Genomic DNA, 26,451 nt, shown 5'->3' with positions numbered 1-26,451 from the left:
TTAACTGAACCTGCTTTGAGGGGTAACTTAAATTCTCATGATGGAGCTCCTCTTTGAGCAGTAACGTGGGTGACACTCTCAAGAGTTCATGTGCTAATTTCCTGTCTGATGGTTTTGTCAGTCCTCTGGACAGTAATGACAGGAAATCAGTTAAAATATATCGTGATACAGGTGCTTGCCAATCCCTTATGCTGACCAGTGTTCTAGGCTCTAATTTTAATTCCTCTGATGAAACTGTAATCTTACAAGGTGTAGGGAATAACTACTTCTCTGTTCCTCTGTGCAGAGTGAATTTAGAGTCTGGTTTTGTTAATGGTTCCGTTATGGTTGGGTTGGTTGAGACACTCCCAATGTCAGGTGTAACTTTCTTACTTGGAAATGATATTGGTGGAAGTCAAGTGTGTCCAGCTCCTCAGTTGTCTAGCGAGCCAGTGGCTGCGTCCCAGGATTGTGATGTCCCTGATGTGTTCCCTGCATGTGCTGTCACTAGGGCTAAGTCTAAAGTTACTGGTGATTTAGAGGATAATGATGATGATGATGTTATCCTAGCTGACACTTTTCTTGCTAATTTGGACCACTCACCAGATGAGGCAGTACCCCGTAGTGTTGATAATTTGTCTCGTCAAGAGTTGGTTGAGTTGCAGGTTGCTGACCCTGAGTTGAAAGGTCTAGCTAACTCTGCTTGCAGTGAGGAAGAGTCAGCTGGTGCTTCTACTTGTTATTATGTAAAGTCAGGAGTACTTATGAGGAAGTGGAGACCCCCAACAGCATCAGCCGACTGTGAGATGGGAGGTTGTACATCAAGTTGTCCATCCCTCGTGTTTGTAGGCAGGATATCATTAGAGTGGCTCATGATTCCAGTTTGGCAGGACACCTTGGAGTGAGGAAGACTGTGGCACGCATTTTGAAACACTTCTACTGGCCAGGTATCTTCAGGGATGTTTCCTGGTATTGTAAGTCTTGTCACACCTGTCAAGTTGTGGGGAAGTGTAATCAGACCGAAAAGGTTGCACCTCTAGTTCCCATTCCTCCTTTTGAGGCGCCTTTCACCCGTGTGTTGGTGGATATTGTGGGCCCTCTTCCTAAGACTTCTTCAGGATTTTCTTATGTGTTGACCATGATTGATATGGCTACTCGTTATCCTGAAGCCATTCCACTTAGAAATATCTCAGCAAAGAACGTGGTTAAGGAAATGCTGGGGTTCTTCACAAAGTTTGGTCTGCCTAAGGAGGTACAGTCAGACCGGGGAAGTAATTTCATGTCAAACGTTTTCAAGCAGTCTCTGAAAGAGTTGGGCATCATCCAGATCACGTCTTCAGCTTACCATCCCCAGACCCAAGGAGCGTTGGAGAGATATCATCAAACACTAAAATCGATGCTCAAGAAATACTGTTTGGAACATCAGAAAGACTGGGATAAAGGTCTTCCATTCGTTGTGTTTGCCGCAAGAGAATCTCCAAATGAATCACTGGGCTTCTCACCTTTTGAACTACTGTTTGGCCATGAAGTAAGAGGACCCCTTAAGTTACTCAAGGAATGCTGGCTGTCAGAGGAAGATGACGTCAACCTGCTGGAGTATGTGATGAAGTTCAAAGAACGGCTGTCCACTGCTTTACAGCTGGCGAGAGAGAATTTAGGAGCTGCTCAGGAGAAGATGAAGACTTGGTATGACAAGAAGTCCAGGTTACGCCACTTTCAGCCAGGAGATCAGGTTTTGATTCTGCTACCAGTTCATGGGCAACCTCTTCAAGCCAAGTTTAGTGGCCCTTATTTCGTGGGAGAAGAAACTCAGTGATGTCAGCTATGTCATCGCCACACCAGATCGTAGAAAGAGCAAGCAACTATGTCACATCAACATGCTAAAGTTATATCACAGGCGGGACGAAAATAATCCAGTCTGCACTGTAGCTGTTCCACCCAGTCTGCAAGTGAAGCTCTCCCATGCAGTATGAGCCTGAGTGATAGTTTGGGAAGAATCCTGATATCATGAATGATCTCCAGACTAAGCTTTCTCATCTACCACCCAGGGAAAGGCAGGAGTTTTCGGCATTACTGCGGGAGTGCCCGCAAAGTGTTCCGTGCCACTCCAGTAGGAGCCGCTGTGTTGATGCATGATGTCGATGTTGGAGACGCAAAGCCAATTAAATTGCCTCCTTACCGTGTGAACCCAGTGAAAGTTCCTCTCATCCAGAAGGAGCTTGGCTACCTGTTGGACCACAAGATGATTCAGCCCTGTCAGAGCGAGTGGAGTTCTTCTGTCACTCTAGTCCCTAAGCCGGGTGGGTCACAGTGGCTTTGCATCGACTACAGGTGTGTAGGTCAGATGACCAAGGCAGACACTTACCCTCTCCCTCGTGTGGAGGATTGCATGGAGAAGATCGGAGGGGTTAGGTGCATAGGTGGGTTTGGTTTGTTAAAGGGATACTGGCAAGTACCTATGACTGAACGTGCTAGGGAGATCTCATGTTTTGTGAAATTAGGAGGACTTTTGCATGTTCTGTAATGCCATGTACAGATTGTTTTAGAGTAATAAGAAATTTCCTTTGTAAATTTCTTTTTTCTTTGTGGGGAGGTGTTACATAGCCTATGATTTCATCATCCTTTGTGTAATTTTAACGCACAGTATGCTGCATGTTTGATCACGAGCGTGTTCTGCCTCAGTCCCCCCTTCTACCGTTATAGTAGAGTAAGTCGTTCTCTCTGTTGTCCAGAGCGGGATTGTGAACTCTATGTCCCCATGGCTTTCATTTGCGCGTCCTCTTACAAGTTGTATCAGGCTCTGCCGGCCCCTATATAATGAGCTCAGTCTCTGCATCATTGCCACTTAGATCTGCTCCTCATTTTGTTCACATCTCTGTCCTCCCCTGTACAGATATTATTATTGTGAGTGCTCAAGAAATCTCCAAACATCTAGCAGCTGTGTGTAATTTGAGTATAACTGTTGTTGCATTTTTTCTTGTACTGTATAGCATAAGTTTAATTTGTAGGCCTAGTGAAGTTTTTGTAATTCGTGTGGGGTTCTTTATGTCAGTCATTTTTGATAATAGTTTGTATCTGTAATAATTTATCTGGCATTCACTGAGTATTATCTGGTATCTCATTTTATCAGGGCTGACTTAGATAAATTTACTCTTGCTAATTTCGTGTTAATAGAGGCTATTGCAGTTAACCATATATTTTACCTGTTTATTTGCCATTACATTATCCTTATGAGTCCTGAATGTTTTGTTGTTAGTTTGTGCATTAAACTTTAACTTGTAATTTTACCTAACTCTTTTGTTTTGAACCTGGAACTTTACGGGACTGTAGTGATTTTTAGTATTCTCACTTAAAGTGTACATTATCTTTCTCTGTTCCGTAACAATATATATATAGATAGATAGATAGATAGATACCGTATATATATATATATATATATATATATATATATATATATATATATATATATATACGGTATATATCTTCATACTCGGTCTCCCTCCACCATAATGACTGGGCTGATAATATAAAATTTCTGGCTGCCGCTGTTTTATATTAATGATGTGATAAACTAGAACTTATGTTTACTGAAACAGACTATGGTACTGCTTTTCGTTTCTCCGTCCTTTGCACCAGAGTGAGAATTGTTGTGAGAATAATTTCTTAATGTCTTTGGCTGCTAACAGACGATATTATTCAGCACAGAAGAACATCCGTGTAGTGACAGGGTTAATGAAGACCATATCTAACCCCTCCATTTCGGAACGTTTCCCTGACCTGAATATAAATCATCTGCGTGGGGATAGCAGGAATGCAGCATAAGTGAACAGTATGAGAAAAAGGAAACGAGAAATAACGAGTGCATGAGTGAAAATGTGCATAATGAAACTAATGAGTATGAACAAGGGAGAAATAGTGAAACTGATAACGTTAACGTGATAAGGGGAGGGCAAGAAGGAATCTAAGGCTTGTCTGCAAAAGGGCCTCTCTGCGACCTCCTACCACTTGACGGATTTCTATATACTTCACGTTTATATATGTCTGTTATAAATGCAAACCCTGTGATGCTAAAAGGGCACAACTAACATGGAAGAGAAAATTGTCGTCAGGCAAACAAATCTCCAAGGTAAAGGTGTCAGTAAGCCTCCTAACCCCTGTAAAATAAGATCTTACTGTAGGTGTGACTGTGACAAGAGTACTGTACAGTGTAAGTGGGTGAGAAAATAAGGGTGGCATGGGGAAGACAAGAAGGAGCTTGAATGAGACAGTGACAGATTTAAGCAAGGCTGGGGTGTACGAAGTATGTGTAGTATATAACTTGAAAGCCCGCACTGGCGCGCGCGCGCACACACACGCACGCACACACACACACACACACACACACACACACACACACACACACACACACACACACACACACACACACACACACACACACACACACACACACACACTTTACCCTTTCCACGTCCCTTATCACAGGCAAGGAACATGACCATGCTTGCTCTCACCGTGTACCCTAGTGGACTGGTGATGCTGATGGTGACACTCTGATCCCATTGTTGATTATGATGCTGGTGGAGCTGGTGGTGGGTCTGATGGTTGGGATTTTAACCACTTCACTCTGACGGCGTATTCTGTTGCTGTTTGTTTATTTATTAATTTATTCATCCGCTTATGCATTCAATCGGTCATTCATCCATTCATTGATATATTTTTTTACCTTTGCTATTTCCAGACGATTCTCCTCACCAAGGGATAGACTTCTTGGAACTGGATGGCATATATAGTCTTCATTACGAGTTTTTTTTTTTTTTCCTAGATTGAATGTGTAGGCATCGAGAACGAAATGAAATGTACTATACGTTATCGGACTTTCGTGGGTAATTAGTTATAGTTGTGAAAGTTAGGAATGTGTGGTGGTGGTGGTGGATTTAATTGGGGTGGTGGTGGTGGGATGATGGTTGATTTAATTGGGGTGGTGGTGGTGGGATGGTAGTGGGTGAGATGATGGTGGATTTAATTGGGGTGGTGGTGGTGGGATGGTGGTTGTTTTTTATTGGGCTGGTGGTGGTGGGTAAGATGGTGGTGGTTTTAATTGGGCTGGTGGTGATGGGTGGGATGGTGGTGATTTTAATTGGGTTGGTGTGGGTGGGATGGTGGTGGTTTTAATTGGGTTGGTGGTGGCTGGGATAGTGGTGGTTTCAATTGGGTTGGTAGTTGGGTTGAGGTGGGGAAAGCGTGGTAATTGTGGTGGTGGTGGTGGTGGTGATGGTGGTGGTAGATGATCGTTCATGCTGGTGATTACTATGGGGTACGAATATGATGAATGTATAGGTGGTGGTGATAATGGTTTGGATGATGATGATGATAATGATGATGGTAGGGATGACGGTGATCGTTGTAGGATATGGTGATGATGGTTGTAGGGATGGAGATGATGGTTGTAGATGATGATGTTGATGGTGATGATGATGATGATTGATGAGAGAGCCGTTGGCGACGGTTGTAGATGATGAATATGGTGCGAGGGATGGTGATGATGGTTGTAGCAAATGACAATATATGGATGATGATGGTTATAGATGGTGATGAGAGGGATGGTGGTGATGGTTGTTGGAGATGGTAATGATTGGAATGGTGTTGATGGTCGTTGGAAAATGTTGTTAATGTTGCTGTTCGTGGTGATGGTGATGACAGTCGTGGTAGATTATGGTTGTTTGGTTTGGTGATGGTAATGGAGGTCAAATGAGGAGCGGTAGTAATGAAGATATTATGTACAAAAGTCATAAAACATGCCATTAGCTTGAGTAAAAAAACAATTATTGCGTCGTCGCACTCAGCGATGGCAATGGTAATCAAGCAAGTGAAAAATGTAAAGATTAGACAGACATTCTCTGAACTATGATTTTGATTAATGAAGAGAAAAATCACAGATTAAAATAATCAGGCAAGCCACGCTCTAAGCAGTGATTATGGTATTCTACATGGGGGGGGGGGGAATATAAGAGTCGAACCATGAACACTGCCCTCCAGCTCGTTCCAGTTTCTGAGGACCGTATCCTAGGCGACATAGGAGCTTTCGTAGCGCAGGTTTCATAGCGATTTATCATTTATTTTAAACTTTGATGTTTTATTTGATGTTACTAATGTGTTCCTGATGTTGACCTAGTTTGTCCCACTAACGCATAAGAGGATAAAAAAGTGTATCGTGCAAAGCAAATTGCAGAGGAAAAGACGCTACGAAATCTCCTGTAGCATCTGGAATATGACCTTAAAAAATTGGCTTAGCTGTTATATAAAAAGGGAGAAAATCACTGAAATAGTCGACCCCTTAGCCCTGCTCACTGATTCCCCCCAGCCTCTGAAAGCATTGACGTGATGGTGAGGGAGCGGGCCCACCTTATGCCATCATGACTAAATCGGACATAGTGTTCCCCGCTGCGTACCGGCAGTGTTCATCGCGATAAGAATCAAATGGAAGAGAATGTTAAGAGAAATCGATGTGTATAATAGTGAACGTTTTGCCCACAAGGTTATTGATGTTCCAGATATTATTTGCATGGTAAGGCATAATATTCTGTGTTGTAAAGATCACAAGGCGTATTAAGCCAGAGCTCACCCTGCTTACTGGTTGTGTGTGTGTGTGTGTGTGTGTGTGTCCATAGTAATATGCACCATTTTTCTCCCCCTGAAAAATCTTTGCGTAGTACTTTTCTGCATGTGCATGAACCGGATATGTGTACGCTTGCAAGCTCATTAGTATTCACCTCCTCTCCCTGAAATTACCGAATCTGGCCCAAACCCAGTGATCCGCCTCAGCCCACAGCTTAACACGCAGAACACCACTACACCAGGCCCCCTAACAGCCCAACCCTTAATCCAAGAGCCCCGCAACTTTACCCAGAGTACAATAGGCCATATGTATTCCGGCCGCCCCACTGGACTGACTCTCGTTATGCCCAAGTGAGGGGTGCGTATCAGGCCGCATATCTTACTGATTGGTATATTAGAGACGTGGGGAAGGTGCGCCGGGGACCTCTGCTCAGATAGGCAGTTTCACACCTCGCTTGAGTGGCAGGGAAGAGTTGGTGGGGAGATGGAGAATAGCCAAGATGGGACGGTTGCGTTGGAATGGGAAGGGTATTGGGCAAGATAGGAAAGTTACGAGGATATTTAAGGAGGTTGATGATGGGGAAAGAAAGGAAACTGGTTTGGAAAGGTGATGGGGAGAGGGGACTACTGGAGAGGAAGGTTGCGAAGACATTTGAGAAGGTAGGAGACGTAAAAGAGAGAAATAAAGACTTATTTTGAGGCCTCTGATTCGTTCACTGAATAGTTGTTTCCTCTAAGTTGAATATATTCGTCTGGTGATTGCAAAACTAAACTAAAAAAAAAAGAACATCGTATCAAAGGGTAAAGTGTATTTTGTCTAATTTATTTACGACGTCATATTGAAGAAGTTTGTGTAGCGAGAGAGTAGATAGTTTTTAGTTAAGAAGTAAAGGAAGAGGAAAGGAGAGCAGTTAAGTAGTATATAGGGGCAGATAAGAACACAGAAACTCAGGAAGGCAAACGGAGAAGGAGGATAGGAGGATTACGGGGAAAGATGAAATAACAAAGAGTACGAGAAAAGAGTAAACGGCTACTTAGGAGAAAATGTCAAGAAATAGTGAAAAACTTAATAAAAACGGATATACTGATAGTGTGTGGGATGATGGATGAGGAAATGTAGAGGTGAGAGGAAAGAGGAGAAATCGTGAAAGGGCGGGATGTAAAACGGGTGCCAAGAACATCTGAGGGAAAGATGGAGCATAAGCGGAAGAGTGCATATTCTAAGTACTGATAACAGGAGGCCTTTTGGTCTAAAACAGTTTAATCTACTAGGTTAGACTTGGTGCTGTAAAGTTGTAAATCTTGTCTGTAACAAGAAGTAGAAACGAAGCCTCTTTGGGAAGAGTAAAGAAGGGATGGGGCCATTAGATTCTTATGCTAGAGAATGGGACAGGAAGCTAGTCAAAGAGGAAGTTGTTATCATAAGAAATGGAGATAGAAGATAACGTGATGGGTAAAAGCGCAAAAATGTACAAAGAATGAAACAGGATCGAAGTTGATAACGGGTTGGAAAGATTTTGCGATAGCGGAAGAAAAGGAGAGAGAGAGAGAGAGAATAAAAAAAAATAAGTTAATGAAGATCAAGGGAGAGCAGAATTATTTTATTGGAAAATCAAAAGGAAAATCGATGAGATGGGAGCGAGGGAATGAAAATGAAGGAAGGACGATTAAGATGATGAGTAGAGATACGAGAAAGCTGGAGAATGCTAACGACTTGGAGGAAAGTACTCATATACTCTTAATAACCTTTTAAATCCGATAAAATGTATTTTAGTTTCATACCGTTTGCAGACCATTTTAAGCAACTTAGCAAAGATCTCTCATAATGAAGTCTCTCCAGGCCTAAATATAGGCATCAAAAAGCAAAAAGAATGACGTCACTGAACTGAAGTGATTATTCGCTTGACGTTTTGGATATCTTTTGACAGAAAAAAAAAATCGTGAGGTGTTAGCCTCTGCGGTATTCGTAAGTGTAGTAACGACAGAGAAAAAGTTACTTTAGAGGCCCTTGACTACAGGCATTTCTCTCAACTAAACAAACTATTTTAGTATTAGCCTGAGTAAAATACCCAAGTGCACCAACTGAAGCAAGGGTTGAGAATGGGTTAAGGAACGAGCTGGAGAAAAAACTGTATACAATGGAAGTAAAGGCGGATACGTATGGGCATATAAAGAGAAGCTCTCAATTTTGTTTCCCGTTTCGAAGTGCAGGAACAAAGAAAGAAGAATAGAATGTCAGGAAAAAAAATGTGGCACTTAGAACGATGGAGCATCTGGGAAACCATTCATTAAACAGGTTTGAACCGATTTTGTCCGTAGCTGTCCAGTATCAGAAAAAAAAAAAAAAGACTTGTATTTTTCACATCAGCATGCACTGTAACTTGATTGCGAACTGTTACGATGACACTGTTTTCTTCGTCTTCATTATATTCCTTAAACGCACTCACATTTTCCATTTTCTCATCATCGAACCTCATTGTATACACTCTTCCAAATTCAGTCACCAGGTCTTGCAGTTCCATTGCCCTACGATGTATCTCTTTTATGACCTCATCCATATAAAGATTGAACAACCATGGGGACATGACTCATCCCTGTTTCAGTCCAACATTCAAATAGAAAAATTCACTCAGTTCATTGTTCACACGCATGGCAGCCTTAGACCCCTCATACATACTCTTCACAGCATTCAACAACTTCCCACTTACTCCATATATTCTTAATATTTTCCACATTCCTTGTCTATCCACCCTATCATAAGGTTTCTGCAAATCCATGAAGACTGCATACAACTTCTTTCCCTTCTCTAGAAACCTTTCCACTAAAGATCTAAGAATGAATATCTGATCCACACAACCGCTTCCCTTCGTAAATCCTTCTGTTCTTCTCCAACGAATTCCTCTGTTATTTCCCTAACCTGTCAATCAGTATCCTACCATGTACTCTTCCAGTTACACTAAGAAGACAAATGCCCTTATGATTACCACACGCTTCTTTTCGCGCTTTACCTTTGTACAGGGGAATAATTATACAAGACTTCCAATCCTCCGGAACTCTACCTTCCTCTCGGGTCAATCTGCACATCTCCTATGCTTATTTTACTACTATCTCTCCCCCATGCTTCAGCATTTCACTGCACACTTCATCGGTTCCTGGGGCTTTCTCCATTTTGCCTTTCTTCGTTGCTTCCACTACTTCCATATTACTGATTTCTTCCACTCATCTCTTCTCCCTCCTTCTCCCCGCCATTCCCCAACCATGGTAATTTCATTAATTCGATTACTTTTCCCCTGATATCGTACGACTTGTCTGACACATCATGAGGGACTTTTCGAGCTGGTGTTGATAGAGACAGCCTCCATGTACCTTTCATTGCCTGACGTCTTTCTCACTCTGAATAAAATCGTCCTGTAGTACCGAAATTCAATTTAAAGTTGCGTCCTCGGGCGGAAGGTGTTAACGATATTCCTTTTGCTCCTACCCTTATGCCCTGACATTTCTTACCTGCCATGACCAACCTGATCATGCATCATTTTCCCATTTACTTCCTCCTCATGATTTGTCATCTTAACCATTCGAGGTCTGAATATGCAAAATATGTACCTTCTCCTTAGTGGTCAGGAGATGGAATGACGTGTCAACTTTTCTCCTCAACCCATTATTTCAGTTTCTCCCCCTAGTTCACCACATCACTCTCACCAGTCACATCTCTCCTTCCTTTCCGCAGTTTTGTCCCGCAGTTTTCACCTTCTTTTGCCTCATCGACGACAAATAACGACCCTTCAAAGCATGCGCCAAAACTCTGAATATGGAATCGAATACGACATGTGGCTTAGAAAACAGTACTTGCTTTAACTTTTCCCACTTTTTTTTTAACCCAATGTTTTGTCTTATGAACGCCTGAAAACATAACTAAAACGTAGGCATGATATATATTGTTTACTGACTCTGCATGGAGACTAGGCAATCCGTTCCCTGAGACCTCAGAACTCCCCCACGGATGGCATAACATACACATTCACTTATCTTGGGCACTAGAGTCGAATCATCAGTACCAAGAAATGCTAGAACTATACCATTTGTAGTGTGATGGTATTAGTATGAGTGTTTTTGTAACTTACTGGTGTGTTTTACAGGAGACCACATTATCAGTCCAACCTGTGATCTTAGGGTCAGTACTCTAGTCTCTTAACAATGGGAATAGGTTGGACTTTGCCCGCGACGGAACAAGACAAACAATAACTTTTGATACTCTTTCCAACCCCATGTTGTCGCATGGACGGATAATGCTTTGGTAGGCGTGAACTGATATAACAGGATAAGTATGCAGGCTGGCACTACTAACATGTAACAGAATGACTGGCCTTCTCCGCTCTCCTGCACGCAAAGTTTTGATGTTCATGTCCATATAGTATCAGGTTCGCACATGGATGATACTGCTTTGTAACCTTTTCGTTTCGTAACTTCCTTGGAACTTACATCCATGCTAAATAGTTTTTTTTTTTTTTTTTTTTTTTTTTTTTTTTAAATCACAGCTGTGGGATAAATAATATGCCGATTTATACTTTTTTTTTTTTTTTTTTTTTAGGAAGCAGTTAGATATTCTTAAATATTATTATTATTATTTCATTCATTTAAGGAAGTACTAGAAATAAGTGAGTTGAAAATAGGACATGCAAAAGCGTACTTTATTAACTGACGCACTAGGATCTTTTTTACTGTGCGCACTGGGTAAAATATTATTAAGATAATTTAATTTTACACCTTTTGCTTTTCAGACCTAGTCCATTCTCCCGATAACACTTACTGCCAGCGTCCAAAGAAGCAAGTCTTACATACTGTGGATGCGATCTCATTGGCTAATAATCATACACTGTAAGTTTATTTATTTACTCCAGTAATTAAATCGGGCAAGTTGAATATGTGATCGATTCTACCATTGAGATACCCTAACGAGCCTCTTAACACCAATTTCAGGAAATGAATGGCTTCAGCCTGAGGAGGTATTTTTCTACGCTCACACGAATGCTGGGCAGAGCTATGTGTTTGATTAGGCTTGTCTGTCTGTCTGTCATTCCATTAGCGGAAATATGAAAAAATAAAAAAAATAACAGTTTGATAACATTGCACCAAATTTGGTATAACGACTGTGGGCCATCAAAAGAACAGGTGATTAATGTTTTGGTCGAAAAAGTCATAGGCCATACTGTAGGTCAAGAGGAAGGTCAGCTTAGTTTCCTATTATGATCAGATAAGGACAAGGGTTGGTTGACAGAAATGGATGAAGCGATTTAATTAGTTAAAGGTAAAGATTACGAGCTAAGGTCAAAGGTTGGGCCCATTAAATCAAACAGGTCTGATTAGATTTCGATCAGTCCTTATGGAAGAGTTACAGTGAGCCAAGGATGAAATTATCATATTGTCAGAATATCAGGTCAGAGGACAAGGTCACTTGTTCAGGTCAACTTCAGCGCTTTTTATTCCATTTCATATAGCATGGTGGATGAGTCAAGGGCCAGATAATGATGAAATGCTGTATTTCGATATCTGAAGCAATCTGTTAGAGGTATTGGGAAGAGTCAGAGATGTGGACTTACTGTAAGGCCCAACCTCGCGATCAGTTGGCAGCTGTCACGTCCGTGCGCGTTGTTTATCAGTTTCTAAGCATGGTAAAGAATCATGCTATATTCAGTACCATTGACTACAGATGCCTAGTGATTTTGTGAATGGTTCTTAGGTGTACGACGCGAGTATAACACTTTTGGTGTGTGTGTGTGTGTGTGTGTGTGTGTGTGTGTGTGTGTGTGTGTGTGTGTGTGTGATAGCCATATATACCTATCTCTATCTATCTGTCTAACTCTCTCTCTCTCTCTCTCTCTCTCTCTCTCTCTCTCTATATATATATATATATATATATATATATATATATATATATATATATATATATACACACTGTATATACCGTATATATTATGTATAGACAGCCACAGAAGTATTTTGGGCGTGCTGCTCCAAGATGATGACATTCACCTGAATAAAACCCTGCCATTTAGAGTATTAGAGCCCGTTTCGATTTAATTCTGCTTAATTCTTTTGATCATTCACACCCCGATTCCTCAGTCTACTGCCGAACACCCACGAGCACCGGTAAAGTGCCCGACTGTACAAATCACACCACCAATAACACTTAATTTTTACAGCTGATTGTAGTGGTGATGTTACCTTTGTGGAGCGTGTGTGTTGTACGGCCGGCACCCCTTTGTGTAAGCGCCCTATTATTGGTCTTGTTTATGAGCCTGCGGTCAGTGCTCGAGTTTGGCTCATCTGAAAGGCAAATTTTTTTCATTCCTTGGGTTTTGAGGTGTATAGTCCCCCCCCCCTCCCTCTGTCTGTCTGTCTGTCTGTCTCTGTCTGTCTGTCTGTCTCTGTATCTATCTATCTATCTATATAGATAGATAGATAGATAGATAGATAGATATGGAGCCTCTGTGGTACAGTGGTAGAGTGTTCGTTTCGTAGACTGGTGAACCAGGGTTCGCGCCCCGCCAGGGTAATAAACTTTGGGAGTGTTCACCCGGCCACGTACTGCATTGACGGACACAAGGGGTGCTGTGGTTGAACCAGTGTCGCATACTGTAAGGTATGCTTGCACCCAGTCGGCTTGCGCGGGCCGATTACACTTGGTTCACAGACTACACACACATCCAAAGCCACTACAACACTACAATTACACTTACAAGCACTTCTCACCCTACATACAATCTCTACCAGACTGCCTAAGCCACTTGGTAGAGATGCATTGGCTGTATCGACTTCGGCCAGGATAGACCGGTCCTGCAGTGGATACTCAAACGGCTGATGATATATAATATATATATATATATATATATATATATATATATATATATATATATATATATAATATATATATATATATATACTATATAAACACACACACGGCCATTCACTTTCTGACCACAATCCTCAGCTCCTTTCTTCCTCCTGGTTTCTGGTTTGGGCATAACGGGATGTATAATTTCGATCTGGAGTATTGCGGTTATGTCATTTTAGGTAGTGATAATCTGATGATTTGTGTTAAACAGATGAGAGAGAGAGAGAGAGAGGGAGAGAGAGAGAGAGAGGAAGGGGAGGGCACATTTCAGTGAACAGTTCCAGTACGATGACACATTCTTTATCGCATTTTTGGTATCGTCGTATGCCTTTTTTCAGCTGAAGGAAATGACCTTGTAGAAAAAGAGGTACCTTGAAATCAAAACACCCTCAAGAAGAAGCAGTTCTCCTTGACTTAGGAAGCGTTTTAAGACCTCTTTCTTAGCAGTTTGTAACTATGTTAAGTATTTTTACTAAGTACTTAATCAGTTCCTCTTCATCATCATCATCATCATCATCATCATCATCATCATCATCATCATCATCATCATCATCATCATCTTCCTCCTCCTCCTCCTCCTCCTCTTCTCCGTTTCTTCTTCTTCCTCCTACTCTTCTCTTTCTTCTTCTTTTTCTTTTTCTTCCTCCTCCTCCTTTTTCTTCATAATTTCTTCTTCTTTCTTCGTTTTTCTTCTTTGTTGTCTTTCTTTTTTTCTGTCTGTCTTTCATTCTGTCTATCTATCTATATATCTATCTATCTATCTGTCTGTCTGTCTGTATCTGTCTGTCTATACTTCATTCTTTTTATTTATATCTTTATTTTTACCGAGCACTTCAGTCTGTTGCAATTCCTTTATTTTTCACGGTTTTGCGTCAGACATTATAAATTTCTTCCTTACTCAGATACCCTTTGATGACATTTCTTATTTTTATGTAGGCCCATTAAAGAGGTTTATGAAGTCGAGACCACACAAACACACAGATTTTATGAACGTATGTTTATGTATGTTCATTAATCGTCAGTGGCAGTTTACACCGAAGCATATTAGCGGACTGCAGCTTTGGAGAAACCATCATGCATTTCCTGAAGCGTGTGGGAAGCTTTTAATTTCAAAATGGATTGCATAAACAGTACGTGAGACAACCGACTGGCCAAATATAGAAATCAGTAGGACAGATGTATTGAAAGACCCCCTAAAAGGACAAGGAGGTGCTAGGAGTTTGGTTCAACGAGATATGAGAGGGTCGTAAGGGTCGGTTCCCGGGTTTAGAATGCCCTTACTGGGTTCTCAGGGAAGGCTGGGGTAGGTCAGTGTGAGATGGAGTGGTAGGCTCACGCGTGCTTCCCCTCTCTTCCTAGGTTTCGAGGTAAATAGGTGTTGAGATGCAGAAAGAGGGACAGGCAGACGGACATGTTCTGCTGCATTTGTTTTCTATCGTTATCTACATCTTTATTTCAGTGGAGGTTTTTTAGATTAATGTGTGTGTGTGTGTGTGTGTGTGTGTGTGTGTGTGTGTGTGTGTGTGTGTGTGTGTGTTTAATCACCCTACGTGTTAGCATTGTTTTGTATGTCTACATGATACTCGTACGTGTGTGCTGGAATTGTTAGGACCCGGTGTTCAGTTAGTGTATAAGTACCATTGTTCACTTTTCTGAACTGAATCACAGCTTGAAGTTGTGCAAGACATATACATTAGAAGATTCTGCCCGTGTTCGGGGTGTGCAAGCCCATCGCTACAGTTAATTGAAACTAATCGAGATCCAGATTTCGATAAGAGATGCATGGTAAAAGATGAAGGAATGCTTTGTGGCACATCAGATAATTGAGGTAAGAATTTTACATCCATAATCTCCAATCAGATCTATTACCCAGTATCAGTTTTTCTTGACCCAGTATTCAATACATCTCTCATCAATAGATTCCGAAGTCTTGAGACCAGTGCTGAAGTGTCTGTTTTGAACCAGATCGCAGATAAAAACTTTGTATTACAACGAAATCAGAGATTAAGGATATTCAGAACGAAATTTTGAACAGTACAGGCACCTTATCCGAGGTTCACTCGATCCGGGGTCTAACTTCTTCAGTACGATTATGTAGTGTTATCCCAAACTCTTGGAGAAGTGATCAGTGTGATACGACAGGAAATAGTAGAAAATATGAGTAGCAACGCAAAAGTGTTAATGCACCCATGATATGAAAGAAAAAGGTACTGCATTTCCCAAAGAATTCACTCACATTATCATGATAATTCTTTATATGTGAGAATATGTTTATATTATTCTCGCTCTAACTGAACTGAGCGAATTGTCATCTTTAAAGATTGGTTTTATCACCAATTTTATGTAAAGACTAATATTTCTGTTGATCTGATAATCCAATCAGCCTAGAAATGCCAGGGTCTGTGGTGATTGTTTGTGATCACCGTGTTCGAATGCATCCTTCAGTTTGAAATTTAAGTTCCAAGTTACTTAATCTCTAATTATATATTCTTAAAGTCAGCAATTTGGGTATGGCTAGACCCCAGTGATTGAGAAAATCCAGAATCGAGTAATCTATAGTCCTGAGTTTAAGTGATCCTTAACTGCGAAGTTTAAATCGTCGTTTTGAATTCAGGCCTAAGACTTCTGTTCTTGTATAATTTATATAGTTGGCAGCAATTTGCTGCTGCTGAAGATTACATTAATGCAATGACTTCCTAAAGCCAACGTATTCATATATATATATATATATATATATATATATATATATATATATATTTGGCTGACTTGTTCTAGAGCTAGAAACAATATTAATGCGTTATTATTGTAATTAAAAGAACAGACGAAAATTTTTTTGTGAAAATAATAAATACATAGATATCCCTGACAAGGAGATGAGCAAGATTCACCCAGCAGTCCATCCCAGTACACAAGTTTAAAATCCTCTAAATTTATTTTTAAGCGGTACTTACAGACATACTGTCCAGTGGTTGCTAGTCATCATAGGTAACTCCTTCCATTTAAGCATTCATTTATAAGCAGCTGAATCTCTCAACATTTTTTTCTCCTAATGAAATGAGCAGTTCACTCGCCAGGTTTGGTGAGCAACTGACGATGTTATGGCCTGGGTCTCTTAAAAGTCATTCAGAATAGCTTGGACAGTAGGAGGCTGGCTGCCTCTACGTCCAGTCCTTAGGCAAATGATCTCTCTTTCAAACCATGAGTGCAACATATAACATGCTCCTAAGTTTGTCTAACGTTGAGTCTCGGTGGGAATGAGGCCTTCTTCCACATGGACTGAATTGCCTCTTCATCAGCACTCCAAACAAAAGGAACAAATTATCAGAGCTATGGTACATGGCTTGCAGGCAGCACCATAGGCGGGGATTTAGCTTTTGTTTGTTGAGCATTTGACACTTTTTCTTTTTTCTCTTCACATCTCATAAATCACTGGACAGATTTTCACCTTTTACCTTATCCATTTGATGTATGGGGGAGTCGGGTCGAGAACCGGATTTACCCTTTCCCGCTCCATCCCATGACCAGCAGTGTTTTCGTGATGCTTACTTGAGCAGATTACCAAATCAGCATAAAAGTTTACAGTCTCATATGCGAGACTTGGGACACGTTTATGCTAAAAGGATCAAATATAAAAGTCACAGGCCAAGGTTGTACTTTCACTCTTAATGGTTTGAACCAAGTGGGTACAAACTCTTTCTAGTCATCTGTCCCCACTTTTAACAGTTACTTCCAAGAGTGCATCATTTATCTGCACACCATGGAATGCAAAGTATGAAACCATTTATGAATAATTTACATAGGTGAGCATTTGTTTTCTAGAATAAAACGTATAAAAATAAAACAAGCATAAAATGTACTCCATGATCATGATCAGTATCTTCATCACGACATTTTTCCAACCTAAGGATGTGTGAGGTAGGATCCAGAAACAAGGAAAGTACATCAATAAAAGAATTACCAGTTGCATGTCCAGTTAAGTGGGCCACACATCATCCACATACCATATATTAAATACTTTTTTTTTTTTTTAATCGGCATATACGAGTGCAAAATACCTAATTTCAAGCTTTGATCGATGGTCAGGCCAGTGTGCGAATGCTTTATTTATATACTTTATAATCATTTATTTACTCTATTTCTGTAGTTATTATTTATATATTTTTTGTCTATATACTTGTCTGTGTGAGACATACAGCGAGAATAGTTTTCTGAAGTAAATGAAGAAATGCAGTGCAAAAATATATTGACCAGGACACTATTGGCGGCTCCTACACCTTAACCCAGTACAGTATTAGTTTATTCCATTTGTAAAGTGGTGCTTAAAAACTCTGTTTAGTAATTTCATGAGACGACTTAGTTAGGATTAGTGTATATATTCGTATGCAGTAGGATATCGCACTTTTTTTGCCTTTTAATGAAGTGACTAGCACGCCTACCAAGTTTGGTGAACAAAGGATTATGATACCACTGCGCTCTCGTAAAAGCCATTCGATCCAGTTTTGGCTTCTGGAGAGTGGCCGACGCTACGACCAGTCCCTAGGAAAATGACCGCTCTGCCGGACCAAGGGTGCAACGTTCACTCCTTCACTTGTCTAGCCCGGGGAGTTCATGGCGGTAATCTCTCTTCCACTTAATTAGACTTGGCTCTCAAAGGAGGCGTAATCTCTCCTACCGCATGAGGCAGGTTCGTCATGCTAGTGTTGAAGTTCACAGTGATGGTTGCAGGATACGTGTAGGTAATGGAGTTCGGTTCCACAAGAATTGGGGGGGAGGAGGTAAGACATCTGCAGGATTGTTGAGATTCGATTTCAGATGTTAACGGACAGTAGGGGTTGATTCCGGGACTCAGTTCGTTCCAGATTACGTGAAGGGGTAGTGGAGTTCGGTACTAGAAAACTGGAGGGGATGATAATGTTAGGTTCCTGGACTATGATGGTGACAGGACAAGTGAAGGGGTTCGGTTCTAGAGGACGTAAGGAGATGAGAACAGGTTTGGTTACAGGACTCAGATGGTTCCAGGAACGCGAAGGGGTAGTGGAGTTCGTTTCCACAAGACCGGAGAGAATGTTAAGGTTTAGTACTGAGTAAAAATGTTCCAAGGTACTTGAGGGGATGGCGATCACTTTAGGTTCCTTGATTCTCAGACGGTTCCATGGTTAGTGAGGAGGGCGGTGGTAAGGCTGGGTCCCATAACTGAGACGGTGGTTGTCTGGTGATGGGACGAGGTGAGGCAGAGCGAGATGCTGAGCCTACACAGGAGGTCCGTCTGCATGCCTCATTCAGTTGTTGTCGGGGTGGTGTGTGTGTGTGTGTGTGTGTGTGTGTGTGTGTGTGTGTGTGTGTGTGTGTGTTGCATCATCTTTCTCTTTTTGTCTCTGTCTATCCATTTATCTTACAAATGTAGCAGCTGTACCAAACAAATCAAGTCTCCCTTTCTATCGAGTCGTGTTGTATTCATTGGGACCAAATTGCCATTACTCGGTATGTTTTATTGGGTCGTGACGTCGAATCGATGGCTTAGTAATGGATGTGTGTGTGTGTGTGTGTGTGTGTGTGTGTGTGTGTGTGTGTGTGTGTGTGTGAGAGAGAGAGAGAGAGAGAGAGAGGAAATGGGAGGCAGTGTGAGAGAGAATGAGAGAAGGCAAGCACAGAAAAGGGAATGGGAAAGAAGGGGACGTAGACAGTGAAACAGAGAGGGTGAGTCGAGGGAGGCAGAGAAAATGGGAACTGGTTGAAAAGGAACGGTAGAGAGAAAGAGAATGGGCGAGAGGGAAAGAGAGGTAGAGTGAGAGGAGGATAGTGAGAGAGAATTCCTGTAGGGACGAGTGAGTGAAGATGGATGAAAAGGAAGGTAGAGAGGAAGAGAATGGGTGAGAGAAGGAAAGTAGAGTAGAGGAGGAGGGGAAAAAAAGGAGGTAAAGGGAGGTAGAGGGAGAGAATACTGGTGAAAAGGGGAAGGCAGGGAGGAAAAGAGGGGAAATGGAATGGGAGACTGATAGAATGGTGGAGAAAAGTGGGTAGGTGCAAGGTGAGGCAGTGTGGCAGGCTGTGAGAGAATGTGTGAAAAGGTGAGGTAGACCGAGAGACAGAGACAGCTGATAAGAAAGGTAAGATCAAGTGAAAAGGAGGGCGGTAGAGCGACAGGAGAGCATGGTTGATAAAATTGAAGCAGAATGGGAGGGAGGAGAGGACAGAGAAAATGTGAGATGGAGAGAGTGAGAGCGAGGGAAGGAGAGGGAGAAAATTGTGAATTAGGGCTAGAAGGAAATGGTGAGAAAAGTATGGTAGAGTGAGAAGGAAGGAAAGAATAGTTGGTGGAGGGAGAGAATGGGGGGGAGAAGTGTGAGGTAGACTGAGAAGAGGAGAGGAAATTTTGAGGTGGAGCGAGGGAGAAAAGTGGAGAAAGGAGAAAAATGTGAGGTAAAGTGAGGGAGAGAAATGGAGGGGGAGAAAAAATGTGAGGTAGAGCGAGAGAGAGAATCGGAGTTTGCATGAGACTGAGAAAATGAGAGGTAGATGGAGAGGAAAAGATAGAAATATGAGGTAGAGGGAGAGAAATCTGAGACAGAGTGAGAGCTAGTGAGGGAGGGAGAGAAAAGTGAGGTAGCGAGGGAAATGGAAGAGGAATTAAAGAGGAGAAAGAATATGAGTAAGAAGAGATGAGGGAGGGACGGAGAGAAGGGGTGTGAAAAGTGAGGTAAGAGTGAGAGGGAGGGGAAAAATGAGTGAGGCTGGAGTAGAATGGGAAAGAAGTGAGAGGTAGACTGAGAAAGAGGGAGAAAATGTAAGACAAGCTGAGAGGGAGGGAAATGGGAGTTAGAGTAAGTAAGAGGGAGTGAGAGGTAGATTGAGTGTAAGGATTTGAGAGGTAGACTGAGAGGGAGGGAGAGACATAGGAGTTGGAGTGAGATGGAAGGAAAGGTAAGTTAAATTGAGAGGGAGAGAAACAGGAATTGCAGTGAGAGGAAGGGAGAGAAAGGCGAGTTAAGAGGAGCGGGAAATATGAGTCAAGTGAGAGGGACAGAAAGGTGAATCACTGTAAGAGGGACAGGCGAGTTAATGTGAGAAGGAGAGAGAGGTGAGTTAATGTGGGAGGGAAAGTTGAGGTGAGAGGGAGAGAAAGGTGTGGTAGGGCGGTAGTGAAAGAAATGTGAAGTAAAGTGAGAGAGAGAAATGTGAGTTAGAGTGAGAGGGAGGGAGAGGTAGACACGCGCGCCAACCTGCCCACCATTCACGAGACAGCGATCACATTTCCATAACAGAAGCTCAAGACCTAGTTAGTTCACCCCTCGTCTTGCCTCACCTCACCCCTCGCCCTCTCTCAGTCCCTCTCCCTCACTTCTCTCTCACTCCCCCTCTCACACCCACTTTCTCACACCCTCTCACTCAGTATCTTTCCCTCATTCCCGCTTTCTCACTCCAGCGCTGTCACTCGCACCTTAGCTTTCTTTCAGCCGCATGATTTATTTATTTTTTTTTTTATTATTCGCACCCAGTTTCCTCATATTCCCTGCACCGTTTTGTCTTACACTCCCACATTTTTTTTTCTTCTCTCTCGCTTACTTTCAATCACTTTTCTCACACTCACTCATAAAATTTTTTCACACATCTTTCCACTCGTTCGTGCATCATTTTCTCGATTGGTTGCACATTGTTTACACACACACACACACACACACACACACACACACACACACACACACACACACACACACACACACACACACACACACACACACACACACACACACACACACACACACACACACACACACACACACACACACACTTTTAGTTTTCCTGTTTTTAATGCTGTCATATATTTAATCTACGGGCAGCACACCATCCATACATCCATCCTGACATCCGCACCACCACCATCTTGCCGTTTACAGTAACATCCAACCATCAACATCATCACAACCTTTCCATCCTCATAGCTTTCCACAGCATCCATCCATCCGTACTATCAAGACATATATTCATACCGAACCTCATCCACATAACTCATTCCACCATCCAGCCAGCTACTCCAGTTCCAGTTAATCATCCAACCATCCACACCACCACTGAACTTCCACATCATTGCCATCCAGCCATCCGTAATATCAGTCATCTACATCATGACCTATCAACCATCCACCATTCACATCAACATGGTCATATCATACACACAATCCTTTCTACCATCCAGACTTCAACCCGTGGATATCAGCACAACCCAGCCATTCACATATACCACTCAACCATCCACATCAACACCATTTGCCTATCCTATCAGCCACACAATCCACTCCACGATCCAATTACCACCTGCCCTATACACGCAGCCCATTTACCACCAAGCATCCATAACATGATTCTGCCATCCACAAATCCGACATAAATTAGCTACCCATCCAATCAGACCCAATTTTTCACACAGCATACAAACCTCCATCCAGCCATCTACTCCGGCCATATAATCCACGCAGCACACTCAGTCATCCAGCCATCCACACTGACCACATCATCCACATAACCCACACCACAATCCAGTCATCCAGCATCCACATAAATACAACTCTTTCATCCATACAAGTCACTTATGCCACCTACACCAACACAGTTTAACCATCCAGCTATCCACACAACCCACTCCATCATCCAACCATCCATATCATCATGTAACCATCCATACCATAGAGCCATCATTCCATCACCCAGCCATCCACTCCGACACCAGTTAAACACCCAGCCTTTCATACAACCTCTCCAGGCTTCCACAACACGTCCACCACCACCACCATACCATCCGACCAACCACATCAAAATGACCCGTACGCACCACAATTATCCCACCATTCATCTATCTACACCTACCAAGCCATCCTTACAACCCACTCAGCTAACTAGTTGTCCATACTTTTGATCCATCCACACTATAATCCTTCAGCCATCCTGCTATTCACATTCATCCTTCCCTCGGCGCAACCCTCTCCACCATCCATCCAAGCATACCATAGGAACATCCACGCTACCGTCTTTCCACCACCCAGCCATCGAGACCATATCCGCACAACCCACCATCCAGCCATCCACACCGACACCACCAGTCCAATATCCACATCGCCCGAAGCTAAAGTCAAACAATACGCGTTGAATAGCCCATCTATTGTTAGCGTGAGTTAGCGAGCAGGGGGGCAGGGAGGGGCGGGGAGCGAGAGAAAGGAAGGGGGGGTAAAGAACGGAGGGAGGGTAGAGAAGGGAGGGGCAAGAAATGGTGTAAATGAGAGAGAGAGAGAGAGAGAGAGAGAGAAGAAATTCACTCACTCCCATTAGCTCACGTCATTCGCTTCGCTCTTCATTTTGTGCAACCTGTACATTTATTTCTCCCTCTGTCTATCTGGCTGTCTGTGAATGTATTTATCTGTCTATTTTTATCTATTTACATGTGTCTTTTTGTCTGTCTGTCCGCCCGTCTGTCACTGTATAATCTGTCTCTCCGTCCGTCTGTCATTCTGTAATCTAGCGCTGTAGTGCCTCACCAAGTCTGGGTTTAGACTACTTATCTTGTCATTTAGGGCGAGTGTGACCCGTAGCTCTTTCCTGGGTGGCATTATAGGAACAATAAATCCTCTTGCACCACGTCCGATTGGAGCGTCTTAACCCACTAGATCGCCAGCTGGTTACAGTATTTAGTTGCAGAAATTGTCTGGCAGTAGCATAAACAAAAGATGAAATATATAATCAGACTGAATGTATCTTCTCGTGTGCTGCAGATACATATTGTCAGTATTAGAAACATACAAAAAACAAAGATAATTTGAAAGTGAAATATGCCAAAGGAATCGCCAAGGAAGTTTTTCTGTTTCCTATGCCAAAGAGGATTCGGTACATCACCTCTATAGTATTTACCTCCCGCAAACTCCAGCACCTCGCTCACCAGTCCATCACTTCATTTCACACCATCCAATAAGTCCTTTTCATTCCCACCTGTCTCCCCCCTCCCCCCCCCTGTTTTATCTAACTTCTCAGCACGATCCTTCCCTGATGGAGATTATTTATATATAACAGAGCACATATGAGGTTCCATACAAGTTTTCCCTTTAAATCTCTTTTCGCGTAGCAGCTATCGAACTGCATAAAATTCTTTAACTACTTTACTTTCAGACGATGGAATACTGTTTTATGAAAGGCCTGTGGTATTCGATGGGCTAATGAAGGATACATTACCTAACCCTTACAGTTCGAAATCTCTCTCCTGATCTACACAAAAGTCATCTAGAGATAACATAATAAAATATAGGAATATTATAGGACATTATCATAGCAGTGAAGGAATAAATACTCGTATTGGTTATTTGACCCCTCCGTTGCCGAAATTATTTCCAGACGCTTCCATTCAGTCGTATTTAGAAAAAGCCTTTCATATTTTAAAGGTTGATGAACGCTTTATTTAACCCATGCATTTCAAAATATCGCTTTGAAATAGCAAGAACACTTTATCGAGAAAAGGTTATCGCAGTGAGTGTTTTAATACTCGCTGTTCGAATCTTCCTCCGCCAAATTCATCGTCCTACTTCGAATCCTCTGAGTTTTAACAAGGCGACGAATACGATACCGTCAGCTTAGAATCGTCAAACAGTCAGATGAGGAGAAATTAGGCGGGTTAGAGATATTATTATTATTCTTAAGTTATTGTAAAGCCACCATTGTGAGAGATGTTTTATAATATCGACAGAAATTAACTACGTTTGGCGTAATTGCACTTGTTTTGAAGCAGTAGACCATAGCTAAACCGTTCATTAACCTACTCAGTCTATTTTTTTTTATTATTCATTTTAGCACATTCTTCCATCTTACGTCAGTTTTATCCATCTTAGAAGAATTTCCAAACTTAAGGGGTTAGATATACAGTAGGTCTCATAAGCCCATTAATGCAAAAGATCTTTCATAAATTGAATAAAATCAATTGGATTTAGCAAAATATATTTAAATACATTGCCGGATTCAAGAAGTTAATTGCTTTCGAGGTCTGATGTACGAAGAAAACAGAATAACGCTTTATTTTCGTGCTATATATAACTAATCCTTGCGCAAACTCTTATTACGACCCTGTAGCATTAAAAGTTGTGTAATTCACATTATAGAGCGGCTTTCTTTAGAAATAAGAGCTTATTGCCGTTGTTGAGCTTCGGCTTGCTTATTTATTGTTTTTTGTGCTGCTACTTTTCATTGGTAAGCGTAATTTCTGTATTATATACAATGACGTTGATTTCATTTCACACCGTGTGAAGTTAACAGATGCACTGAACGTGGAGCATACAGTATACGCACGTGCAAGTGAATAAATAATGAAAGGTGTATGTTTTGGCAATACTAATTAATATATTCATTGCACCCTTCTGTACAACAGAGTAAACAGGGAAGCAAACAACAGCAGATCTGTCGATATATTTGAGCCTGTTTGTTATAGGTTGACTTCCTAACGTCGAGGGAATTTCTCGTTCTGGGGAATATGTACTATGGGTCACAGAAGTATCAGTGCACAATACGCGTGAAATATTTGGGACCACTGAACGGTCACAGAAATAATGGTGTCCGACCTACCACACGTTGATAGCCAGATGTCAGGAGTCATATCGCCAACTAGCAATATCTTCTTGCAAACATTAGTAAATGTTGTGTTTATATAAACAGACATTGGTCATACACAGTGAGACGCTGGTAATGTCAGCAGTTGTTCGAATGTTTTTGGTAGACATCGGACCCCCTGTTCACCTATACTTTTGTGACCCATCGTACACTTCACATCTTAGCGTGTTAAAAATAGCACTAAAATCAACCACCAAATCTAGGGAACCAAGCACTGCCTCCGGGGACAGGAGGGGTGAAAAGTGGGTGAGAGGACGGGGGGCGAAATATTCCGGCCAGGGCATCTACAAAACATGTCTCTGCATTAAACGAGAAGGAAACAATGTATGGCTACATTTACTCTGGACCAAATGTTGCACGCTGGGAGTGATGTATGACCAAGCCATACATCTTACTAGTATCTTGCTACCACCAAACGATTTTATTCAGCTTTAAAAATATCATCCGATCGTAAGAGTTATGAAGTCTCCCTTCCTTTTTTTATTACATTGAAGTCGTGTTATGCGTGTTAGCTCCAAAAGATAGTACTTGACTTGAGAATAAGCCTTTTTTTTTTTTTTTTTTTTTTTTTTTTTTTTTTTTTTTTTTTAAATGTTCTCTTCCCCTTCACATTGGCTGTCTGCCCTCTTAGGGCGCGTCCACACGTGTGCTTGAACAATTGCTGGCATCATGTGAGCAACACAGTAACCAACACGCTGCAAACATGCTGAGAACAACAGCGTCCAGATCATGTTGGCAGCATCATGATGAAGTCTCAGCTGCCTGGTATGGACACACTAATCCCATCGTCTCAGCTGCCAGTGTTCGAAGCTGCATTGAAACATGTTTGCATACATCTGTCCAAATACTGCTACAAACATGTTCCCGAACATGTTGCCTGCTGTGTTGCCAAAATATGTTCGAGGGCATGTGTTGACGCGACCTTAAGCAAATCCCTCGTGTAATTTTTCTTCTTTAAGTGTTTAATTGCTTTTAACCTTTCCTCTGATTCCTTTCCGAACCCGAACCTAATCCCTTTCATTTTTTCTGTAAAGTGACCTATAATTACTATCTTCCTTTGCTATCAAGGTATCCCAAATCTTCTATTTATTTCAGTTACCCATCCCATTTATCCTTTTTCATCCTCACTTCGTAACCCACATCCCTTTCCATCCCTTCCTGCATCAGCCCATTTTTCTTAGCCATTTACTCCATTCTTTTCACCCCACCTATCCTGACCCGCATCCATTTCTCTCAAGATTAATCCCAAATGGCAGTCCACATAAACCAAACCCTTTATATACCTCAGTTTCTGTACCTAATAAACCCCTTCTCCGTCCGTACTAATC

The sequence above is a fragment of the Coenobita brevimanus genome, chromosome 51 (genome assembly GCF_032717465.1).
Source record: "Coenobita brevimanus isolate Jiangsu-jjx chromosome 51, ASM3271746v2, whole genome shotgun sequence".
Classification (NCBI taxonomy): Eukaryota; Metazoa; Arthropoda; class Malacostraca; order Decapoda; family Coenobitidae; genus Coenobita; species Coenobita brevimanus.
The sequence above is the reverse complement of the archived record's forward strand: the minus strand, read 5'-3'. Positions refer to the sequence as shown.